The following is a 20,378-nucleotide window of genomic DNA, read 5'->3' as shown; positions in this document are numbered from 1 at the left end:
CGTTGCCTTTCTTTCATCAAGAAGCCTGAAAATTGTCTTTATACAGGGTTCCTACAAAAGACCTTTCCGGTTTCGAACACATGTAATTTACGTGCTATGAATCTGAGGTGCGTGAAAATAATACCAATGGAAAGAGAAACTCCAAACGTTTAGTTTCTTGACTTAAAGATGTTCAATGTGTCCCCCCCCCCCATAGTAACACGGCACACATCAAGCCTATAGTCAAGTTCCACGTAGGTAAGCGGATTTTCCGATCTTCAGATTCTGAGGTTATGTCTGTTCATCTTACCAGAAAGTTGAAAAGTGACGTCGTCAGAAAACACCACGGAACGAATAAATTCATCATAGTTTTCAATTAAAGTCTACATACTTGTGCAAAAATTTCTTCGTAGCATTTTGTCCTCTGGTATTAGGGCTTGCAGCAACTGTAGTAGGTATGGATGGAGTCGCAACCGCTTGCGAAGAATCGTGCCTTCAAATCTGTGTACCATTTACGGATTTTAGGCCCACTGGGTGGATCTGCACCAAACTTTGTTCGGTAATGCTTTTGCACATTAATAACCGACTGGTTCACATGAAAATTAAGCTCTTCTGTCGTCTATAGCAGCCATTTCGCCTCAACAATGAACAAATTTGTTTATATGCACTATTATGAGGCGTGTTATCAAGTAGGGAAACAATGTTAACACAACTAAACTTTTTGAGTTTCTCTTGCCATTGGTACTATTTTCATATATCTCTGATTCATAGAATGTAAATTACATGTGTGCCGACTTGAGCTATAATTTGCACATTTTTGATCAAGACTATCAACTCCGTCCTTCGTGCAATTATAGTATTCTATACGAATAAATAAATAATGACTCACCCAACAATATTAGTAACGCAAGTGCTATGCGCGGTCAGGTTACACAACTGCTGACACACTGCTCAGAAGTTAGATGTCATAAAAACGCACTGACCAGCCTATTCTTCTCTAAATGCTCTCTCTCAACACGTTCTCTCACTTTAAACTGTCTGCACCATGTAAACGGTCCGGAGAGTAACTTAGAGTTTAGAATTATATAAATCTCATGAGAGCTCGCTAATGGGTTTAGAGAAGCTATATTCTGTCACCGTGTAAACACTCCAGTAGAGAGCTGTCATGATTCTTCAGAACTTCGCTCTGAACTGTCGCCGTGCAAACGTAGCATGATTATTATTTTAGACCTGTATTTCAAGAGTTATGCGCAAGCTTGTATAATCTCGTACGCAACAGTCGCGAGAGTTAATGAAGAAGTTCAACTTAGCTGACTAATTTAGAGTAGCTATAATGAGAGCTGACAGTATATGCGAGTTCTCTGTTCAGGGTATTTACACGGCGAGAGCAGTTATCAAGGCCGCTCTATTTAGATATTAGAGTCAACGAGATACTTGCTCTCACAACCGTTTACACGGTGATACTCAGCTATAATCTCTAGCTCTCTTCTCTAAACTGTCGCCGTGTAAACGTAGGATAATGGTAATATACGTTCACAGCACAATCTGTTCCTATTAACCAGACATCTCTGTATTCACATTCTTTCTCAATAGCCATTGTCCAGTCCTAGAATTCGCTGCCGTGGAAATCAGGGGTAGTCTTAGTCCTCAGTCGTTTAAACTTAGGTTATTTAGGAATCTTTTAAATGCACAGAATTAGATTTTTGCAGGTATGATTTTTTATTTTATTTTTTTTGTTTATTATTGTTATTATTTTTAATATAGTCATTATTTTGTTCTTCTATTAACATTAATATCTACTAGGTAATTGTCATTGTTTCAATGTAACCCATACTGATTATACTACATTGTACTATTCCTTTAGTTGTGTGTTTATTAGGCGTGAGAAATATACGCCGTTATACTACCAATGTGCTTCGTGCGCCTCTACACAATTATCTGTTAAAGAAAAATTTGAAGACATCATTTTCTTTGTTAAAGAAATATTATTGCTCTATTTTAAAGACATTTTATTTTCTGTCTGTAGAATAACCTCATATAACATGACAAGTATCAGCCTTATTATTTCACTATGTTAATATGATGGTGTATTACGTTTTTGTTTTACATAATTTTTCATTTCATATGTTGTTGCAGTGGATAACAAACCACATTTTCAAATTTTCAAAGGAGAATGATTGACTGTTGCTAGAAAAAAACAGCCTTACTGTATGTCTAGAGAAACTTCGTTCCACTTCTACAGAAATAATGGGGGAATACTTGAAATATTTTACACAATCATTATTTATCTCAAAATCTGTATCATTATTACAAATTTCCTCATTTGAAATTAAGTCACAAATTTCGTCCTCGACATCTTGCTATTATTCTTCTTTATAGGACGTTGAATGTTGCCTGTTACGAATAGCAGTATTCGGTCGTAATGTAACCGATCAACTAAAGTTCATTGCTGAACGAAACACACTGAAATCCCCCACCCCAACGCAATTACGTACCGGTACCTAAAGTCAGAGGCGCATAAGTGCAATGTAACGGTATACAATTCTTAACCCTAGTGATTATATTCATAATATATGTATTCATTCCTAATTTTTAAAGTTAATTCTTGTATAACTTAATGTGTTTTCCTGTTTGGGATTATATTAATAAGTTTTTTTTTTATTATTTTTTAAAGTTAATACTTGCATACAGGTATGTATTTTCCTGTATGTGCTTTGATCCTGGTTGAGTGGAAGAGAAGTCCTGATGGTCTTAACTCTGCCAGAAAAAATAAAACTTTTAGTATTATTATTATACATAACATCTTGAAACATTTGTATCCATACAATTTTAAACTGTAGTAAACTGGCAGTAAGTTACTGCTTCTTACGTACGCGGCAAAAGCCACCTCAGAGAAAAATACTTCAGCATGTGAATTGTTGTATTAGTTATGGAGTCATCTTTAGGTGCAGAAGTAACCCCATGGAAGAAACGTAAGCAACGAAAGAAGATATGATAAAGAAGATTAAAGGAGAGGCACACTTCAGCCACAACAGAGAATTTTTTCTTAAAACAAACATTGTCCACAGTTACCTGCATTTACACATGAATTTCTATGAGGCAATTTAAGGTATTTTTTTTTCAAAAAACCCTTCAATTGTTCTTCCTCTTACATATATCGTCAAGCGAGAATTACTGCCTGATAATCGTAGATGTACATATCAGCCTCAGATAATATGGCAAATTAGTATACCAAATTTAAATTAAAGCCTGAATAATAGATTTGAATCCATGACAAGCTAAGTGGGTTACATTTTGATGTTGAAGGTAAAGGAAAAAAGAAGATGGTTATAGTTGTTGGTATTTAATGGGTAGTGCTGAGTATTGATAACAATGAAGATGAAAATGTTGATGATTGGTGCTGGTGATTCAAAGTAATGATAATGGCACGTGATTGTGGTGGTGACGCGTGTAAAGAAAGTTTAAAGAAGAAAAAAGTGGAACGTGTGATTTGTAGTCGGATGGCTGAGGATTAGTAACCTAAGTCTACAGGCTGAAGATAAATTGAAGCCTGGAGATTAATAAACCAAGAGCTAGGTATTGAAATGTCAAGGTTATAAGTTTATAATAAAGATTGAAATTTATTTTGCATTGAAATTTGGATCTTAGGGATTGAATTATGATGAACTATTAAATTTGAAAACTAAAGATGGTTTGAAACTGTAAATACTAGTTTTAAATACTTAGAAATATGTTTATTTTTAACATTTTTTCATCATGGCAATATCGAAAGATAATGCAAAAAGTATGCATCGGCCGGGAATCGAACCCGGGCCGCCCGCGTGGCAGGCGAGCATTCTACCACTGAACCACCGATGCTTACATAGAAATGAGTTTCCTTAACTTTGTTATATATTAGAATCCGCAGCTTGTCTGTCCAGAAAGAAGCAGGTCAGTAGCTCCGAAGCAGTCTTCACGGTAGAAAGGCGATTATAGTGTTTGTAGCTAGAAGAGAACGTGTTCAATACGCGCTACAAATTGGCGATGTAAAGAGGCGCACCTTGTCGGATTTTTGTCGCTTTCTCTTTGTCATTTCGGTGAATTTTTATTACAAAACAATACAGTATAGGAAATTAAAAACAAACACTGAAAATACCTTAGTTTTGTAGTGTGGAGTAGTAGAAACTCGATGTGATCACTGGGAGAACTGTGGTCCCACCCAACCCGCCCTAAATAGGTTCCTTACTTATATTCAGGAAAATCGTCGTACTTGAAGGAAGAAGGCGGCCATATTCCGTCGTTGTGACGTTATTTGAGGTGGAGTGGGAGAATGATTGCAGTGTCTCCAACTGTGGTAACCATTCATATTATCTTACACACCTTACAAAACCTAACCTAACCTAACCTAACCTAACCTAACCTAACCTAACCTAACCTAACCTAACGTGCTACACATCTATTGTAACATTTCTAACGTTTAGCACACCTATTGTAACATTCCTCACAGTTTCATTTCGTTTGCCGATATTGGCATCCCTGCTACGCCTATAGCCTGGAACTCAAGAGTCATCTAGTGGAAGTGAAGTGAAACTGCGACTGTTAGTTACGATTCCGAAGTTGTTTCTGTGTTATCTGAAAGAATTGTTGTGTCATTGTAGTGATAATTGCATTTATATTGTACAATAAAAATTGAAATGTGTCGTGGCTGAGATAACAGTGTTCTAAATTGATTTGCAGCGCCACAATCCCAGTGATAAACGTGTGAATATTCGTTAGGAGTCCGTTGGAAGTGGCAGTAGAGTAATAAAAATTGACCGTCATTTCTTTTCCATTCATTAAAATAATCCGTGCCACGACAGCCCATGAAGGTCCAAAGCTAATAAGAGACTCCTGGCCTCATGTGTACATTCTTCAGCACGATGATCTTCGTAGCCGTTAAAGTTAGTTTTCGAAACCGGATTTCGCTACCTATCGTAGCGGATAGACAGCATTTTCCGCCACAGCTCCGAAGTTTGACTACTCGAGAAAAATCGCTGTAACAGATAATGGCGATATTGCCACTGTGTCATTTTTGTGTTCGGATGATAGCGAATGTTTCTCATCGCGAGTCGACAACTGTTTATATTTATCGCTCTTCTGAGAATTGGCATGGCGATACCATAAGAATTATATGAACCACGCTAATTAGCGCGGCGAATAACAAACATGCTATGAGCGATGTTATCGCGATGTGTAGACGCGTATTCCCACAGATAGGGAAATAAAATTTGGAGCGATTCTTGATGGGAGTCTACACGACTGTCCACAAGTACCATATAGTATATACAGGAGCTCTTGTTTACTGCAGATGCGTAGTGTGTTGTAAGCGAAACTTATACAATAAGGGAGCTCCAAATTTTATCTCCGTGTCTGTACATAGCAAGTGCATTCAGATGTAGCTTGAATATAAAAGATATGCCTTTCTACCACTCCTTGGATGTGAAATTGGAGGTTTTTATGGTTTCATTATCTTCAGAGCACATCTTATCTTATTAACATGTGTACTAATTAATATTTATAGTTGTTGATTATAGGCATAGGCTTTTAAACATGACAAGAACAATACAGACTGTATAGAAAATAAAGTGGGCAAAATTTAATGTATAGATTCTTCATACGAATAGAAGAAAAAATGGTTATAACAACATGGTTCTGGAAATGTTTGGTCTCTCATTAGGACTTGCAATATGATCACAGTGCACTGCAGTACATCTGTTTTCTGGAATTATCATGATGCATTCTCTTTGCGTTTCCTTAGATGAACTGTTCAAAATGTCCATCTCTTGCCTGAATACAGGCCGCAGCTCTTCTCATCGAGATGCTAACATGCTTGGCCTTCCCGCTCACCAGATCTCAAACCATTGCACTTCTTTGTATGGGAGTACTTAAAAGTTCTTGGTGTTTTTGACTCCTGTGGATAGTGAGGGAACTCTCTGCCAACGGATTCTGTAAGGTGTCAGGCAATAAGAACTATGCTAAGAATTTGGAATCATGTTAGGATCCCGATGAGATGAGGAGCTGCAGGCAGGAGGTGGACATTTTGAACAGTTCATCTACGGAAATGTAAACAGAATACATCATAATAATTCCAGCAAAGGACTGTACTGAAGTGTACTATGATCATACATGTAAGCCGTGCACAGAAATCAAGCATTTCCGGACCAATGTTGATATAACCTTTTTTTTTTCCATACTTATACGGAATCCATTCCTGAAGTTTTTCCCATATTTCCTGACACACCCTGTAGAAAGAATGGAAGGTGAAAAAAACCTAACCTATAGATCCTTGCATACCAATAAGAAGAAAATGATCAAGAAAAGAATGAAGATACTTATTGTAAAGTGAAGCAAGTGAAAGGCTAAATCGAGAAGTGAAGAAGAAGAAGAAGAATAAGAAGAAGAAAGAGTAAAAAGAGGAAGGAAATATGATTATTAATAATATACTTGTGCATTTGTTCTATGTTACAAGCAAGTTCACCGTTAAGTTTGAGTAAACAGACACCGGAAATAGTACTTGAAGGCCGCCAACGCCCTTTTACATACCGGAGAAATGAAGCAGGTTCGCCCTTAGGCGTCCCCGTTGTCACCTGCAAGTTTCTTGTCTCAGCTGACCACTCATTACAATGTGCGTCATTATTAATTTCCTCTACACAAAGAACTATTTTCTGTTGCCTTGACTACCACAAAAGTCGGCAGAAAAGCTGTCATGACTTGCATGCTATAATGTCCAGAATATTCGACCCTTTGGCAATGACAATGTGAACTCATGGAAAAAAAACTTGTTATAATTATATTTTTTTTTCATCCCCAACTCAACCACCTTCATTGTCATCATTATTCAGCACAGTCACCACTGTGGCTGTCACCATAATATTCACTTTTCATTTTACGTAGTACATTCGCAGAGAGGAAATATTGTGATTCTGTAATAAGTAGATTTTAGATTTTCGCAAAACACACTTTCTTAATACTCTTCATACAGAAAACCTGGTTTTGAAGATGTCATCTGTCAGAGGGCAGCGATTTCTTTTGAACAATTGGGTGGATTTTACTCACAGTCATTATCTATGTAAATTTTTCACAGAATGATGTACATGAAATGTAAAAATGTTATGGAAAAATTGATGGTCCTTTACTTCAAAATGGGAAACAGGAATTAGGCTAACTATGCAAATCTAGCTTTCAGATATACGAGTAGCTCCTTGTGAAGCAGATCTGAATAATTTCAAGGGAAAAACTGTTCCGGATATCGATCCAGGACCTTTGGCTTAGCGAACCAACGCTCTACCTTATAAAGTGAGACATATCTCGAAATATTTTATAAATAACATAAACAATTTTTATACGTTTGTGGTTAGTTAACTTTGAAAGCACACAGCCGAATTTTACTATACTAGTTAAGGGGTCAGGTACAGCTTACAGCAGTAAAATTTTTGGAAATACTCAACATTTTTTTCCTCCTTTACTCTATCTTGCACAATAATGAAAACTGGTATGTGTAAAACGCTGTCCTTTTGCTATATGAAAAAAAAATCTTACAATTTAAAAATTATTTTTATATACTCGTATTTTTTTTTATCCATAATGGTGGTAGTTCACTGTGCAGTGATGAAGCGTTTCCCTCACAACTCATGAACTTGTTAATTTTTTTCATGTTCTCTCTCTTTTATTTTATTGCTGAAACTCATGTTTACAATATCATGCTCTTTCAACTACATTCCTTAATATATATATATATATATATATATATATATATATATATATATATATATATATTTAATTTTGTGTTAAAAGAAAATAGTGATATTTGACCATTTTAAATGAATTTCTTTTTTATCAGAGTATCTATCAAAGGCAGAGAAGTGATCTTCCATCATATTGTAGATACGACATGCATAAATATACACAAAAAAATTAATCACAGAATGTAGGATAGTTTTTGAGTTATGTGGGAAACGCTTCATCACTACACAGTGAACTAAATTTTGAAAAGAAAAAAAAAAGTAAATAATTTTTTAAATCGTAAAAGTATTTTTTCATATAGCAGAAGGACAGTGTTTTACACATACTAATTTTCATTATTGTACAAGATACAGTAATGGAGGGAAAAAATGTTGAATATTTCCAAAATTTTACTACTATACGCTAACCTCTTGAAAGAGCGTACGAGTATTATTTTGATTGCAAAATAGATGAGGACAGGAAATAGGCCCCTGAAATCTGTTGTGCTCCATGTAATGCTATTAACTAGTTGGCTAAAAGGATCCCGTCATATGCCTTTTCCAGTTCCATTGATATGCCGGGAACCTAAGGATCATTCAACAGTCTGTGTCTCAAATTAACTTCTTGGATTCTGATCTATTTATTTTTCTTTCTTCAGAACCTTCGGGTAGTGAACGACGAACGTGGGGAGCGTTTTTATCAGGATTTCTCTGAAATGAAAAGGTGCTACCAGGAAAAATGGAGCCCAAATATTCTGGCAGACTACTACAGGCCACTCAAAAAAGATGTTTCTCAAGTCAAGTATAGCCTAAAATCTATTTCATACACATTTTAGGAAAGAAAATATTATTTTAGGTAAAATGTTACAAGGTATCAATACTAGAAAAGTTTAAACTACATTTCATACAATTACTCAAAAACCTTGGGTGATAGAAACATTTTGAAAACAGATTTGAAATACTATAACAATCACTCATTCGTTATCTTTTTAACAAAATAAATGTTTAACTTTATTGACCACTGTAATTATTGCAGTGTAGAATCAGTTTACGTACAATAGTAAGATTACGGACTCTAACTAGTGTCGTATGTTTAAGCGTCTTTTTGATTCAAACACAAACAAAGGTATGCTGTGTACCCATAATACACAGTAACAAACGGCTGCATTCTGTTTCCTCAATTGTTTCTTGCAAAAGAGCTCACAGTATAGGAAATATGATGCTCTTACTGATGGTAAACATTTGCTCATTTCTCAGAAGATATTAATTTTAGGATTCATGTTTATAGAACTTTTATTTCTTGTTTTGATGCATACTACCTCCTCTCTAAATATTGGAACCTTTTTTTCAGAACACACTGTATAGTCTTCGCGTTATCTCGATAATATTCACTAGAGTTGTATTAAACTTTGTCTTCTTCTCTTTCAGCATCACTATCAGCACTATTGCTACCTTCATCCTCAAAATCATCAACACTTCTTCATTATAATTTTATTACCGCATAACTGTAAGATTATTCACTAACTTCTCCTCTTTCTCCCACCTTCTTGTTTCATTCATCGCCGAGTGTCAAGGCTGTACAGTAATCGCTTGTTTCCTTTTCAATAGCAGTATTGCAGAAGTTATGTTAATACATGCACACTTCTAGCTGCTATTAATTCGTATCGGTAACTGTAGCTATCAGTAACTCCTTCACTCACCTCGCGCCGAATATGTCTAGAGTGAGAGGCTGAAAGGCGATTAATGTGCCCCTTGAAAGGAAACTTAGACCAGGGCAGGAAATTAAAAAAGAAATCTGATACAGAATGCAAATCGCCCAGCTGAGCAATCCCTTCATTCAAGGAGAGCAGAACATACACTTTTGTCATTATATTAATTTTATGTCATAAATTTAAATTTATATTCTTTCTCACATGCTTACCAATAAGAGTAACAGCAAAGAAATATTTCTCATTCTGGGAAACGCCTACAAGCAAACGTTCTGATTGAGACATAAAAAAGTTCAATTTTTTTCTTCCGCCATGTTGATAATGTCAAAAGAAGTGCTTATACAAATTTTGGTCACTCGACCGCAATTACGAGGGCCGTAAAAATAAGTTCGCCAGAGGCCGTTAGCAGAAAAAAAACACAATTTCATTGGGCAGATTTATTGGAACAGACACAACAATCGTTGAGCTATTTTTCAACATATTTTCCATCGGAATTGAGACATTTCTCATATCATGGGATCGACTGAGAGGTGCGGACGCAGTCAACTCTGGTTCCGCTCTGAGGCGGCTGACTTCTACGACACAACAATTGATCCCATGGTATGACAAATGTCTCAATTCCAGTGGGGGATATGTTGACAAATAGCGCAATAATTGCTGTATCTGTTTCAATAAATATTTCCATGCAATTGTGCTTTTTGTCTACAAACGGCCCCAGAGAAAATCACTTTCTGGACGGCCTTATAATTGCTGTCGAGTGGCCAACATTTGTATAAGCACTTCTTCTCACATTATTAACATGATGGAAGGAAAAAATTTCACTTTTTTATCTGCCCCCATCAGAACGTTTGCTTGTTAATCTAAACCAAGACGGGTATTCATGTAATTTTGAACCGCATAATACAGTCTGATCCGTTTGGGAAGATATAAAATAAAATTACTATAAAATTTATAATGGAGGTGCTTTAGAATTCATTTCAGTTCCAATGTGATACTGAAGCACGGGAGTTTTATATCACCATTATTACCGCAAAAAAAAAGTTACCCAGCAATGACCGAATAAACAAAATACCGTCTACTGCTCAACAACAAGTGAAATGTGTCTTTTGGTTTGCTAAATTTAAAATGTAACGTCTGTTGAACGGCAGTTTCAACGAGAGTACGGTGTTCGGAGGACTCCGATTTACAAGTAGATAATGTCATGGTTTCGCACGTTTGAACGAACTGGATCTGTTAATATGCCACATTCTGGATATGTTGAAAAACTTTTTCAAATCACAACTGCAACAGGAAAAAAACATGAGTATCGTGTTACAACAGGATGGTGCACCACCACATTGGGCAACAGATATCCGTGATTATCTGGATGACATGACACATTTGATAGCAACTGGTTAGGTCTAGGAGGGCCAATTATGTGGCCTCCAAATTCCCCAGACCTGACACCACTCGATTTCTTTCTCTGGGGTTTTGTGAAGAATGATGTGTATGCACAGCGACCTAGGGATATTCATAATCTTAGCGCAAAGATTTTCTCAGCTTTTGAGAAAGTTGCTCTTGAGATGGGAGGAATTAGCTTTAAGATATTAACTATGTCGTATTGCCAATGGTTGGTACGTTGAGATCTACTTTGGACAAAACTTCCATTCTTCTAGAATACATGTACAAATTATTTAACAATAAATAGCAACAGTTCTTCCCAAACGGATCACCCTGTATTAACATTAGGGATCGTATTTTGTCCCACGAGGCTACAAGGTTACGACGTTACAGTGTCCAATGTAGGATTCTGCCCATTAAATCAAATTGTAGGAATAATCTATAGTCAGTTCTTTTATCATATTCCGCCATAAAGAGAGTGGGAGCTGGTAAACACTTGCACCTGAAGACAAAGGTATAGTTAAAAAAGTGGTTCAACATGATTAAAATATTGGTCAGCTTCAGTTACAAAAACAACGTCATAAAAATTAAAATGTGTTTAAAACATTAATTACTGACTTTTTTGAAACAGGGAGAAATTTAACAAACAACCCTTAGAAACTCAAGTGGAGTAATCAGTTCTTGCCGAAGTACAAGTATTTATTTCGTGAAAATAATTATTTGCGAAAAACAGATATATTCCTTTTTTTCAGGCTTTTAAAGCTCTAAGCGACACTATTTGTTTAAGAACTTTAATGAAGTGATAAATATTTGGATTGCTGGCGTTGAAGATACTGTTAAAAGTTTTCTACGAAATGACGTCATTTTGGCGGATGAACAAGTAGTACCACAGTCTAGTATATACATTCACGAAGCTCAATACGTAGGAAATATGCATCCATAGATAGTTACTAACCACTAGGATCGCTACTATCGCCTCATCACAGACAATGCAAAATAGTACCGGCACAATCTATTGTTCCTAGTACCCTCACAACTCAAGCTTCGCGACTGTATATACTAGACTGTGATAGTACTGTGCGAGATTCACTCAGAGGCTAATTTGAAGATTCGACGTCCTAGATAAATGGCAGGCAATTTACATACTTATAAAAAGGTAAAAAGCCTCCTCGGAGCTAATTTACATACCCCCCTTAGACTAATCGTAAGAAAATGTAAATAAAATTAATTAATGTATCTCAGTAAAACAAGTTTCAGCGATAACCATTACGGAAATATATATATAAAAAAAATAGCCATCGGCGTAGTTGTATTGTATTTATTAACATTCCATGGTATTCATACAGCTACAATATGGAACAAGTCAAAAAACTTAATACTACTCATTATAAAATCTTAATTTATAATCACAGTCTAGATGAAATATATACAGGCGAGGTTTACAATATAGTCTATTAGTACAACACAAAGTTTTAGTATCAATTTCATGAAGCGTTATTGAATGTCATGAATTCACCCACAGAATAGAAAGCGTGAGAAATTAGGTACTTCTTTAGTTTGACCTTAATAATCTTACGTTTTGAGTTTCATTTTTATATCGATAGAGAGGCTATTAAAAATATTTACAGCCATATAACGCACTCCTTTTTGATAGCACGATAGACTAGCCGATGGAGTATGAAAGTCATTTTTGACGTGTATTTATGCTAACAACTGTTGAATTAATTACAAAGTTTTCACGATTACATACAAGGAAGATTATTAATGAAAAAATATACTGACAAGACATGGGCATTATTTTTAGTTTTTTGAAAATAGTCCTACACGATTCCCTAGATTTGGCACCTATTATTATTCTAATTACTCTTTTTTTTGTGGTAGGAATATACTGTTACTATCTGTAGAATTTCCCCAGTATATTATTTCAAAACTCATTACCCAGTGGTAATATGCATAGTATATTACTTTTAAGGTACTGATATTTACTATCTTTTGCATAGATCTAATAGCAAAACATGCTGAATTTAGTTTGGGGGTAATTTCTTTAATACATAATTTGATCTTTTCAATTTAACACATAATAATAATAATAATAATAATAATAATAATAATAATAATAATAATAATAATAATAATAATGTTTTATTTTCGCTGGCAGAGTTAAGGCCATAAGGCCTTCTCTTCCACTCAACCAGCCTTAATCAATACAATACATAAATTTAAATTACAAATATTTTCACTACACTTAAAAGGTTCTCCAGCAATAATCTTCACTACACATTTATTTAAATTTAGATAAATCTATAAGGTAAAGTAGTAACTTAATTTATGAGCTAATTTAATTCAATGAATTATAATTAATTTAATATTTGAGATAGCTAGTAAAATGATGAAAATTAATTTAATATAAGCTTACTAGGACTATGTTACAGGGAGAATATATATATTTCTATTTCTATAATGAGAATATTAATGTAACTGCCATTAGAGGTTTTGTAAATCTATTTAGAGAAATTAAAGATAATAATAATAAGAATGGACAGATGTTAGTTTCATTATAAGTAACAAATATTAATCAGCAATTCATCTGTTAAGTAAGAATTTATGTAATTTTGACCTAAATGAAGCAATTGTCCAACAACCCCTTATATCACTCGGAAGCGAGTTCCAATTTCTAGCAACTGAAACTATATAGGATGAAGAATATAAAGATGTCTTGTGGTAGGGTATAATGAGTAAATTGTTATAATGAGATCTTGTACTTCTCAATTTTTAAGCCAAGAAATTTGGTGGTTGTTGTTTCTAATAGGGATCTATTGTTAATTATTGCGCTTGAAATTTGCGACGTTGAATTTGGACAGGATTTAAACTGAATAGTTGTACTCATTTCGACTTTCCGTTTCGTATCTATGAGATATGAGTGAAACCATTGGTGTGCAACACCCTTAATTCCATAATAATCTAATTTGTGTAGCAGCATTTTATGATTAATACAGTCAAATGCTTTGGATAAATCACAGAAAATTCCTCCAACTTGTAATTTTTTATTATCTGCCTCCAGAATGTTGTCCGTTAAACTAAATGTTGCATTTTCCGTGCCTTTATTTTTCCTAAATCCAAACTGTTCTGGGACTAAATTGTTGTATCTTTCTAGATAATGATATAATCTTTTTACATTTCAAAGATTTTGGAGAAGACTGGTACAAGTGATATGGGTCTGCAATTTTCTGGAGATGTTGTTTCTCCCTTTTTGAAGATAGGAATAACCACTGAATATTTTAATATCTCGGGAAATATACCATTGAACATTGAATAGTTACATAAATAACTTAGTGGCCCAGCTATAATATGCGAACTCGCGTTTAATATTTTGCTTGTTATTTCATCATATCCTGAGGAGTTTTTTTGACTTTAGATTTTTAATAGTTGCAATTATTTCTTGTTCGTTTGTTGAAAATATTTGAATATTTGGGAATTTTGTTGGAAAATATTGTGTTAAGGAGTCTAAACTGTTAGTAACATTTTCTTGGGGATGTTGAGGTTATCTGTTATTATGAGAAAATATTTGTTAAATATATTTGCAATTTCATTTGAGTCTGATGTTTTTGTATTGCTTGATATAAGGGTATAGGTTGTTTATTTTTTGACCGTTCACTTTCCTTTTTAATTACGTTCCAAGTTGTTTTGATTTTATTATCATAGTTTACTATTGTTGCATTGTAGTGCAATTCTTTAGCTTTTTGGATTACTTTGTGTAATGTTTTTTAATAATTTTTATAGTGTTGTTTTAAGTTTGTATCATTGCTATTTCTGCTCTGTATGTATAATGATCTCTTGGTTTTGCATGGGATTTTAATACCTTGTATAATCCATCTATTGCTGCATATTGTTTCATTTTTATACTTTACAGGAAAACTGGATTCAAAAATATTTAGAAATGTTTTATGAAACTCGTTGAATTTACTGTTCATATCACTTTGACTATTTAATGATTTCCTAGTTTAAAAGTAGCAAGATGAAATTCTACTACAAGAATGGCTAAGGCTAGATTTCTTCTAGAACTCTTGAGGTGAATGTCATGCGAATCCGTGAACTCATCTCGCTGTGACCAATACAAGAACGATAGACAACTGCATACTTGATAAACCATACTTCTTCTTCTTCTTCATGCATTAAGCCCTATTAAGGCTTGTTGCGCGCTCCAAATTATTAGTTCATTGGTCTTTCCATCGGTTTTTTTTTTTTTTTTTTGGTCTTCCTATGTTTCGTTTTCCTTCTGGTATATAATTTAATATTTTCTTTGGGTATCTTCTCTCACCCATTCTGTCTACGTGATCTAGCCATTTTTTTCTGTGATGGTCTATTTCTTCATTTAGGTAAAAATCTGTAATTGATTTCTTATATCTTCATTTGTGATTCTGTCCCTTTTAGTGACTCCCAGAACTGATCTTAAAAACTTCATTTCTGCTGCCTGTAGTCTACTTTTATCTCTACTTGTCATTGTCCATGTTTCACTACTATATAAATCTGCAGGAACTGCCATAGTTTTATAAAATTTTATCATCGTATCTTTTCTTACTTTATTTTTTAAAGTTCTTTTAATTGTTCCGCATATTTTTTTTAAATTTTCAACTTTATTTCCAATATCTACCTCTTTAATATATGATATTTAAGATCCTAAAAATTTAAATGTATTTACTTGTTCAATTATATTATTATCTAATACAAATTTACATCTTAGCGGATGAGTTCCTTGAAATGCCATAGATTTGGTTTTGTTTTTTGATATATCAAAATTGTAATTAAGAGTTATTTTATGGAGTTCAAATAATGCTCTTTGTAGCGTGTCTTCATTGGCAGAAATTATTACTTGCTCATTTGCATATAGGAGTGTCATTATAAAATTCTTCCTATTATAATCAGAGGATATATTTAAAATGTTTAGCCGCTGTCTCCATTCTCGGATTGCGTTGTCTAGGTATAAATTAAATAAAGTGGGTGATGTACAGCACCCTTGTCTTAGTCCGGTGTTAATACTTGTTGTTTTAAAATTTCCACCTCTTTCTTTTACACATATAGTTGTACCTTTGTATATTTCTTTAAATATTTCAGTAATATGATTTGGTATACCTCTGTTAACCATTATTTCCCATAACTTTTATCTTTTCACTTGATCAAAGGCTTTTATGAAATCTATAAATATGATATATGTTGGACAATTAAATTCTCTCCTTTTTTCTGTTATTTGCTTTATAGTGAAAATGTTATCAGTGCATGACCTTGCTATTCGGAAACCTGTTTGTTCTTCTAATAGAATTATTTCAATAATATTGCGAAGCCTTTGGTTTAGAATTTTTGTATATAACTTGTAAACACTATTTAACAAGCTAATTCCTCTGTAGTTTTCCGGTTTGGTTTTATCACCTTTTTTAAATATTGGTACAATCAATGAAGTTTTCCATTCTTCTGGTATTTTCTTTTGTTGCCAGCATAGATTTAAAATGTTTAGCAATCTAAACTTCATTCCATCAGGTATATATTTCAATAGTTCTGTATCTATTCCATCCTGTCCCGGAGCTTTCTTATTTTTAGAGTTCTTTATAGCTTGTTCTATTTCCCAAAATTCTAAATTATCTATTTCAGTTTTGACTCTTATCTTAGGTGTGTCTAATTCTATTTCTTCTTCATATTCATTAGTCCATAAATTTGTACAATATTCAAGCCATAGGTTGTAGTCTAATATTTGTAGATTTGCTATATCTTTTTCATCTTTGTTCAAATGTTTCATTATTTTATAGGCCGTTCTTTGTCTTCCGTGTATATCATTTTCTATATTAGAAATATATTTACCCCAGCTTACATTGTGGGCTTCTCTAATCTTTTTTTTTTTTTTTTGTATCTTTGCAGCAGTTTTTATAGATTTCCAAAGCTTGAGGTGTTTTATTTGATAGCCAGGTTAAATATAATAATTGTTTACTTAAATAACGTATTAAAAATTATACCGGCGGCAATGAAAACAGTTCAATGAGGAACTCCCCAGGCTGATATATCCTCTGTCAACTACGGTATAATCGATCCGCCCTTAATAGGCAATGTAAAATCAACTATAACTACAGGTGTGATCTGTATAATTACAAAGTGATGAATAGTGACTGTTCTTCAAATAACAGGTTCAATACCCAACATTTACTACATTGTTACCTTTAACCTTTCGAGTTAAAATCAGGAAGGGAAAGAAGTGTTTCATACTCGCCAGGTTGCAATTCACGAGCTTCAAATTATCACCTACCGCGTGTACTAAAATTATCATTCAATTAATAAGAACACTGAAATGAAAGTTGATATACCGTTAGATAAGTGATTATCGCGTCACTTTCCACGCTATAGGTCCGAGTTCAAATTAGGAGAATTTAAGTAAGTGTCATATGAGAAATATATTATTGTTTCATTATACTGAAGAGGAAGGGCGAACCCTAGTGCTACATCAGTCTTAGTGAACTATTACTACTGTCTAGTACAGTGATGTCAAAGCAAGCGCATTTTTCTGGCCTTGACGTCGTGCGCGGGCAGCAAGCGCTAAGTATGGAAAGAGGAAGGATTGTGTATATGAATAAGCAACCTGTTGGATTAAGAAAACAGTGGTGCACAAACTTCAAACGGAGCGTGAAATTTTATGTCGTTATTTTTATATGGCTTCTTTCTGTTTAATATTATCTATATTGTCTGTAAAACAAAAGTACTAACACTGATTTCGTAATATTGCATTTGTGTTTTGAATCTTAATAACACAAGAGAGAGTTAAGAAGGAATATTCACTTAAATTCCATAGTAGTACAATATTGTACTGTATTAAGTGGATGAAACACATCATCCATAAAGAAAGTGATATTCCAAAGAAAGAGATTGAGTATGACATGATAAGTTGGAATTTATATTGATGGTATCTTTAGCCTCACAAAAGTAATCAATAAACTAATCAAAACAATATTACAGTACAAAGCAAAGTTACCTAGGTACTGTATCTGTTTTAAGTGTAACTAATATTACATAACAAAACTCTTATCGCATTATGCTTTTAAAATGATATTTGTGAGCAACTTCCTATCATCAAAATATTAAATTATTTTCTCGAAATCTGCTGAAGCTATAGAGCTGACATTTTTACAACACATGGGCACGTATCTTTTACTTATGAGGTAACAGCAGTTGGTTTGTTAATTAATTTCCTTACAAATAATTTTCATGCGAATATTTTCAAAATTTTCAATACACTATCTTCAGTAATACGTATATACGGTATATTAGATTTACGAAAACATTCTGTAAGGCTACTAAATAAATAGGCCTATATGTGAAAATTTCACTTTTCTATACGAAAAGGTGTATTTCTTTTTAATAAAAAAAATCAAACTTGTGAAAAATGAGCATTAAAATTAAAACTTACGTTCTTATAATGCACTTACAGTTCTCAGGCAAACCTAAAAATGAACATGGATACAGTTTTAATAAGTTCTCTTCTCTTTATCTACTGAATCAGTGCTGGCCATCCCTGAATATAGCTCGATCAAGCGGCATAAACCACCTCTTTCGTCTGTCTCTTTCCATTCCGCTGTAAAGCGCTCAGGCTCTCCTGGGCTCTAAAGTGCGCGCTTGCTCCTGTGGACATCAATTGACATGCCTGGTCTAGTATATACCGTCACGAAGCTTGAGTTGTGAGGGTGCTAGGAACAATAGACTGTGCCGGTACTATTTCGCATTGTCTGAAATGAGGCGATATTAGCGATCCTAGTGGTTAGCAACTATCTATGGATGCATATTTACTACGTATTGAGTTTCGTGACTGTATATACTAGACTGAGCTATTACGCTTACCCCCAGCTTGGTGCATTCCCAATCCACACCAGCAGACTATGCTATGTGTTCGAACAAGCAACCCCGATCATCCCTTGCCCAGTCACTTCCAAATGGCACCAAGCGAAGTGGCTCAATAGCAAAACACACTCGAATGTCCCTCGTTCAAATTCCGAGTCCATCAATCTGATTAGTGGTCTTCTCGATCAAAAATAACTAGAGATTTAGTTATTTAAGAAGGCAAATGCCTGACAGGTTTCAGTTCTACTACAAAAATTACAGATACTGATTTCCAAGACATGTATCCCTGTTTTACAATGTTTACAGTTCTTGTAAATTGTATTTTTTATATAAAAATAAAATTCTAAACTGCTGTTTCACAATCTGAGTTTGTAAAGTTGAACTTTGCAAATAAATTAAATAATCTTTAGAATTAAATTTATCATACTTTAGAACGTTTTGTTTCATAATGAAGTGATTTTACAAATGTGTAAATTTTAGTTGTAACGCTAGCACAATTTATACAAATTGTCCTTAGGTGTGTATTCCCAAGAAACTAGTTCGATTAATTAAAATGTGTCTCAATGAAACTTACAGCAGAGTCCGTATAGGACAGCTTCTGTCTGATCTTTTCCAATTCACTGTGGGCTAAAGCAAAGAGATGCACGTCACCTTTACTTTTTAACTTCGCTCTAGAATATGCTATTAGGAACGTTCAGGATAACACAGAGGGTTTGGAAATGAACGGGTTACATCTGCTTCTTGTCTATGCGGATGACATGAATATGTTAGGAGAAAATCTACAAACGATTAGGGAAAACACGGAAATTTCACTTGAAGCAAGTAAAGCGATAGGTTTGGAAGTAAACCCCGAAAAGACAAAGTATATTACTAGAATATTCTACGAAATGGAAATATAAAAATTGGAAATTTATCTTTCGAAGAAATGGAAAAATTCAAATATCTCGGAGCAACAGTAACAAATATAAATGACACTCGGGAGGAAATTAAACACAGAATAAATAAGGGAAATGCCTGTTATTATTCGGTTGAGAAGCTTTTGTCATATAGTCTGCTGTCAAAAAATCTGAAAATTAGAATTTATAAAACAGTTATATTACCGGTTGCTCTGTATAGTTGCCAAACTCAGACTCTCACTTTGAGAGAGGAACAGAGATTAAGGGTGTTTGAGACTAAGGTTCTTAGGAAAATATTTGGGGCTAAGAGGGATGAAGTTACAAGAGAATGGAGAAAGTTACACAACGCAGAACTGCATGTATTGTATTCTTCACCTGACATAATGAGGAACATTAAATCCAGACGTCTGAGATGGGCAGGACATGTAGCACGTATGGGCTAATCCAGAAACGCATATAGAGTATTAGTTGGGAGGCCGGAGGGAAAAAGACCTTTGGGGAGGCCGTGACGTATATGGGAGGATAATATTAAAATGGATTTGAGGGAGGTGGGATATGATGATAGAGAGTGGATTAATCTTGCACAGGATATTATAGGAACCGAGAGCGGGCTTATGTGAGGGCGGCAATGAACCTCCGGATTTCTTGAAAACCATTTGTAAGTAAGTAAGTCCTTAGGAGTGCAAATTTGAATATGCAACAAATTATGCATGAAGAAAATTTATATATATATATATATATATATATATAAATTTGTATATATATATATATATGTGTGCATACAAGTATATATTAAATTTCAT

At 34.2% G+C, this 20,378-nt stretch overlaps 1 non-coding gene across 1 annotated transcript; it reads right to left on the bottom strand.

The window, feature by feature from the left end:
* Window positions 1-3,766: 3,766 nt before the first annotated feature.
* Window positions 3,767-3,837, bottom strand: TRNAG-GCC (transfer RNA glycine (anticodon GCC)). Its single transcript has one exon. It is a non-coding gene; the product is annotated as a tRNA-Gly (tRNA).
* Window positions 3,838-20,378: the final 16,541 nt, after the last annotated feature.

Source organism: Periplaneta americana, chromosome 7 (genome assembly GCF_040183065.1).
Source record: "Periplaneta americana isolate PAMFEO1 chromosome 7, P.americana_PAMFEO1_priV1, whole genome shotgun sequence".
Classification (NCBI taxonomy): Eukaryota; Metazoa; Arthropoda; class Insecta; order Blattodea; family Blattidae; genus Periplaneta; species Periplaneta americana.
Note: the sequence above shows the minus strand (reverse complement) of the source record. Positions and strands in the feature narration are given on the sequence as shown.